We start from the raw sequence: 6399 nt of genomic DNA on the forward strand, positions 1-6399 counted from the left end.
GCGAGCTCCAGAAGGAGAGGCTGATTTTTCGCTATTTGCGCCCGACCGAGGGAACCAGACAAAGCGGACACATTACGGCGCAAGAGCCGTTGGCACTTAGAAAATATTCGCCAAAGTTGGCGCGAGCTCCAGAAGGAGAGGCTGATTTTTCGCTATTTGTGGCCGACCGAAGGAACCAGACAAAGCGGACACATTACGGCGCAAGAGCCGTTGGCACTTAGAAAATATTCGCCAAAGTTGGCGCGAGCTCCAGAAGGAGAGGCTGATTTTTCGCTATTTGTGGCCGACCGAGGGAACCAGGCAAAGCGGACACTTTACGGCGCAAGAGCCGTTGGCACTTAGAAAATATTCTGAAATTCTCACCGACTTCCGTGGTGGAGAGGCCGAATTTTCGCGATGCGGGTCCGAAAGGAGAACCGTCGCAATTCGGACAGCTTGTGCGGCAGCCCACGCTGGCACGTAGAAAATATTCTGAAATTCTCACCGACCTCCGTAGTGGAGAGGCCGAATTATCGCGATTCGGAACCGACCGGGGAACCGTCGGCACTCGGACAAGTTGTGCGGCAGCCCACGCTCGCACTAAGAAAATATTCTGAAATTCTCACCGACTTCCGTAGTGGAGAGGCCGAATTATCGCGATTCGGGTCCGAAAGGAGAACCGTCGCAATTCGGACAGCTTGTGCGGCAGCCCACGCTGGCACTTAGAAAATATTCTGAAATTCTCACCGACTTCCGTGGTGGAGAGGCCGAATTATCGCGTTTCGGAACCGACCGGGGAACCGTCGCAATTCGGACAAGTTGTGCGGCAGCCCACGCTCGCACTTAGAAAATATTCTGAAATTCTCACCGACTTCCGTGGTGGAGAGGCCGAATTATCGCGATTCGGAACCGACCGGGGAACCGTCGCAATTCGGACAAGTTGTGCGGCAGCCCACGCTCGCACTTAGAAAATATTCTGAAATTCTCACCGACCTCCGTGGTGGAGAGGCCGAATTATCGCGATTCGGAACCGACCGGGGAACCGTCGCAATTCGGACAAGTTGTGCGGCAGCCCACGCTCGCACTTAGAAAATATTCTGAAATTCTCACCGACCTCCGTAGTGGAGAGGCCGAATTATCGCGATTCGGGTCCGAAAGGAGAACCGTCGCAATTCGGACAGCTTGTGCGGCAGCCCACGCTGGCACTTAGAAAATATTCTGAAATTCTCACCGACTTCCGTGGTGGAGAGGCCGAATTATCGCGATTCGGAACCGACCGGGGAACCGTCGCAATTCGGACAAGTTGTGCGGCAGCCCACGCTCGCACTTAGAAAATATTCTGAAATTCTCACCGACTTCCGTGGTGGAGAGGCCGAATTATCGCGATTCGGAACCGACCGGGTAACCGTCGCAATTCGGACAAGTTGTGCGGCAGCCCACGCTCGCACTTAGAAAATATTCTGAAATTCTCACCGACCTCCGTAGTGGAGAGGCCGAATTATCGCGATTCGGAACCGACCGGGGAACCGTCGGCACTCGGACAAGTTGTGCGGCAGCCCACGCTCGCACTTAGAAAATATTCTGAAATTCTCACCGACTTCCGTGGTGGAGAGGCCGAATTATCGCGATTCGGAACCGACCGGGGAACCGTCGCAATTCGGACAAGTTGTGCGGCAGCCCACGCTCGCACTTAGAAAATATTCTGAAATTCTCACCGACCTCCGTGGTGGAGAGGCCGAATTATCGCGATTCGGAACCGACCGGGGAACCGTCGCAATTCGGACAAGTTGTGCGGCAGCCCACGCTCGCACTTAGAAAATATTCTGAAATTCTCACCGACCTCCGTAGTGGAGAGGCCGAATTATCGCGATTCGGAACCGACCGGGGAACCGTCGGCACTCGGACAAGTTGTGCGGCAGCCCACGCTCGCACTTAGAAAATATTCTGAAATTCTCACCGACTTCCGTGGTGGAGAGGCCGAATTATCGCGATTCGGAACCGACCGGGGAACCGTCGCAATTCGGACAAGTTGTGCGGCAGCCCACGCTCGCACTTAGAAAATATTCTGAAATTCTCACCGACCTCCGTGGTGGAGAGGCCGAATTATCGCGATTCGGAACCGACCGGGGAACCGTCGCAATTCGGACAAGTTGTGCGGCAGCCCACGCTCGCACTTAGAAAATATTCTGAAATTCTCACCGACCTCCGTAGTGGAGAGGCCGAATTATCGCGATTCGGGTCCGAAAGGAGAACCGTCGCAATTCGGACAGCTTGTGCGGCAGCCCACGCTGGCACTTAGAAAATATTCTGAAATTCTCACCGACTTCCGTGGTGGAGAGGCCGAATTATCGCGATTCGGAACCGACCGGGGAACCGTCGCAATTCGGACAAGTTGTGCGGCAGCCCACGCTCGCACTTAGAAAATATTCTGAAATTCTCACCGACTTCCGTGGTGGAGAGGCCGAATTATCGCTATTCGGAACCGACCGGGTAACCGTCGCAATTCGGACAAGTTGTGCGGCAGCCCACGCTCGCACTTAGAAAATATTCTGAAATTCTCACCGACCTCCGTAGTGGAGAGGCCGAATTATTGCGATTCGGAACCGACCGGGGAACCGTCGGCACTCGGACAAGTTGTGCGGCAGCCCACGCTCGCACTTAGAAAATATTCTGAAATTCTCACCGACTTCCGTGGTGGAGAGGCCGAATTATCGCGATTCGGAACCGACCGGGGAACCGTCGGCACTCGGACAAGTTATGCGGCAGCCCACGCTCGCACTTAGAAAATATTCTGAAATTCTCACCGACCTCCGTAGTGGAGAGGCCGAATTATCGCGATTCGGAACCGACCGGGGAACCGTCGGCACTCGGACAAGTTGTGCGGCAGCCCACGCTGGCACTTAGAAAATATTCTGAAATTCTCACCGACTTCCGTGGTGGAGAGGCCGAATTTTCGCGATTCGGGTCCGAAAGGAGAACCGTCGCAATTCGGACAGCTTGTGCGGCAGCCCACGCTGGCACTTAGAAAATATTCTGAAATTCTCACCGACCTCCGTGGTGGAGAGGCCGAATTTTCACCATTCGTTGCCGACCGGGGAACCGTCGCCACTCGGACAGCTTGTGCGGCAGCCCACGCTCGCACTTAGAAAATATTCTGAAATTCTCACCGACTTCCGTGGTGGAGAGGCCGAATTTTCGCGATTCGGGTCCGAAAGGAGAACCGTCGCAATTCGGACAGCTTGTGCGGCAGCCCACGCTGGCACTTAGAAAATATTCTGAAATTCTCACCGACCTCCGTGGTGGAGAGGCCGAATTTTCGCCATTCGGATCCGACCGGGGAACCGTCGCCACTCGGACAAGTTGTGCGGCAGCCCACGCTCGCACTTAGAAAATATTCTGAAATTCTCACCGACCTCCGTGGTGGAGAGGCCGAATTTTCGCCATTCGGATCCGACCGGGGAACCGTCGCCACTCGGACAAATTGTGCGGCAGCCCACGCTCGCACTTAGAAAATATTCTGAAATTCTCACCGACCTCCGTGGTGGAGAGGCCGAATTTTCGACATTCGGATCCGACCAGGGAACCGTCGCGCCTCGGACAGATTGCGTGTCAGCCCTCGGTGACACAAAATTTTATCGGACCTCCAGGACCGCTTTTTCACCCTCGCTGTCCGACCGGGGAACCGTCGTAGCTCGGACAGTTTGTGTGCCAGCATCCGCTGGCACTTAGAAAAATTTTAAAAAAGAAAAAAAAGTCTTCTGCATATACGTTCTGACTATATTTTGCGATTAGGCGGTAAAGGTAATGAGTACAGTGACTAGGGGGACCAACTCATCGTACTCTGGCGCACCAACAGACCAAAGTTGGTACTGCACTTAGGCTGATTTTGCGCTATTTGCGGCCGACCGGGGAACCAGCGCGGAGCGGACACATTACGGCGAATGAGCCGTTGGCACTTAGAAAATTTTTGAGCTTTTTTCTGACTTCCGGGCCGTTCCGCCTAACTTTTTACGCCCGATTAGGCTTCCAGGGACGCGGCTAAGCATTTTTAACCAATCATGGAGCTTTTTTCGGACTTCCGTCTGGAGCTTCAGGGCCGTTCCGCCTAACTTTTTACGCCCGATTTGGCTTCCAGGGAGGCGGCTAAGCATTTTTGACCAATTATGGAGGTTTTTTGGGACTTCCGTCTGGAGCTTCCGGGCCGTTCCGCCTAACTTTTTACGCCCGATTGGGCTTCCAGGGAGGCGGCTAAGCATTTTTGACCAATTATGGAGGTTTTTTTGGGACTTCCGTCTGGAGCTTCCGGGCTGTTCCGCCTAACTTTTTACGCCCGATTGGGCTTCCAGGGAGGCGGCTAAGCATTTTTGACCAATTATGGAGGTTTTTTGGGACTTCCGTCTGGAGCTTCCGGGCCGTTCCGCCTAACTTTTTACGCCCGATTGGGCTTCCAGGGAGGCGGCTAAGCATTTTTGACCAATTATCGAGGTTTTTTGGGACTTCCGTCTGGAGCTTCCGGGCCGTTCCGCCTAACTTTTTACGCCCGATTGGGCTTCCAGGGAGGCGGCTAAGCATTTTTGACCAATTATCGAGGTTTTTTGGGACTTCCACACCGAGCTCCAGGGCCGTTCCGCCTAACATTTTACGCCCGATTGGGCTTCCAGGGAGGCGGCTAAGCATTTTTGACCAATTATTGAGGTTTTTGGGGACTTCCACACCGAGCTCCAGGGCCGTTCCGCCTAACATTTTACGCCCGATTGGGCTTCCAGGGAGGCGGCTAAGCATTTTTGACCAATTATCGAGGTTTTTTGGGACTTCCACACCGAGCTCCAGGGCCGTTCCGCCTAACATTTTACGCCCGATTGGGCTTCCAGGGACGCGGCTAAGCATTTTTAACACGTTATGGAGCTTTTTTGGGACTTCCACACCGAGCTCCAGGGCCGTTCCGCCTAACATTTTACGCCCGATTGGGCTTCCAGGGAGGCGGCTAAGCATTTTTAACACGTTATGGAGCTTTTTTGGGACTTCCACACCGAGCTCCAGGGCCGTTCCGCCTAACATTTTACGCCCGATTGGGCTTCCAGGGAGGCGGCTAAGCATTTTTGACCAATTATCGAGTGTTTTTGGGACTTCCACACCGAGCTCCAGGGCCGTTCCGCCTAACATTTTACGCCCGATTGGGCTTCCAGGGAGGCGGCTAAGCATTTTTGACCAATTATCGAGGTTTTTTGGGACTTCCACATCGAGCTCCAGGGCCGTTCCGCCTAACATTTTACGCCCGATTGGGCTTCCAGGGACGCGGCTAAGCATTTTTAACACGTTATGGAGCTTTTTTGGGACTTCCACACCGAGCTCCAGGGCTGTTCCGCCTAACATTTTACGCCCGATTGGGCTTCCAGGGAGGCGGCTAAGCATTTTTAACACGTTATGGAGCTTTTTTGGGACTTCCACACCGAGCTCCAGGGCCGTTCCGCCTAACATTTTACGCCCGATTGGGCTTCCAGGGACGCGGCTAAGCATTTTTAACACGTTATGGAGCTTTTTTGGGACTTCCACACCGAGCTCCAGGGCCGTTCCGCCTAACATTTTACGCCCGATTGGGCTTCCAGGGACGCGGCTAAGCATTTTTAACACGTTATGGAGCTTTTTTGGGACTTCCACACCGAGCTCCAGGGCCGTTCCGCCTAACATTTTACGCCCGATTGGGCTTCCAGGGACGCGGCTAAGCATTTTTAACACGTTATGGAGCTTTTTTGGGGCTTCCACACCGAGCTCCAGGGCCGTTCCGCCTAACATTTTACGCCCGATTGGGCTTCCAGGGAGGCGGCTAAGCATTTTTGACCAATTATCGAGGTTTTTTGGGACTTCCACACCGAGCTCCAGGGCCGTTCCGCCTAACATTTTACGCCCGATTGGGCTTCCAGGGACGCGGCTAAGCATTTTTAACACGTTATGGAGCTTTTTTGGGACTTCCGTCTGGAGCTTCAGGGCCGTTCCGCCTAACTTTTTACGCCCGATTGGGCTTCCAGGGAGGCGGCTAAGCATTTTTAACACGTTATGGAGCTTTTTGAGGACTTCCAGCCGAAGCTATGGGGGCCTTCCCCCTCGCTTTTTACGCCCGAGGAGGCTTCCAGGCACCCGGCTAAGCATTTTTAACACGTTACGGAGCTTTTAGAGGACTTCCAGCCGAAGCTATGGGGGTCTTCCCCCTCGCTTTTTACGCCCGAGGAGGCTTATGCTGACTCATTCGCATCGACTATTTAGGAAAATCTGAGATAAATATCCGTGTTCCAAATTATTATGCAAATTGTATTTAAGTGTCATAAAGATTACATTTTTTGTTTTTCAATTGAACTCATGGACGGTATTCTGTGTCTGTGTCTGAAATCAATCTCAGACACCTGTGATAGTCTGCCAGGTGAG

The sequence above is a fragment of the Syngnathus typhle genome, linkage group LG1 (genome assembly GCF_033458585.1).
Source record: "Syngnathus typhle isolate RoL2023-S1 ecotype Sweden linkage group LG1, RoL_Styp_1.0, whole genome shotgun sequence".
Lineage (NCBI taxonomy): Eukaryota > Metazoa > Chordata > Actinopteri > Syngnathiformes > Syngnathidae > Syngnathus > Syngnathus typhle.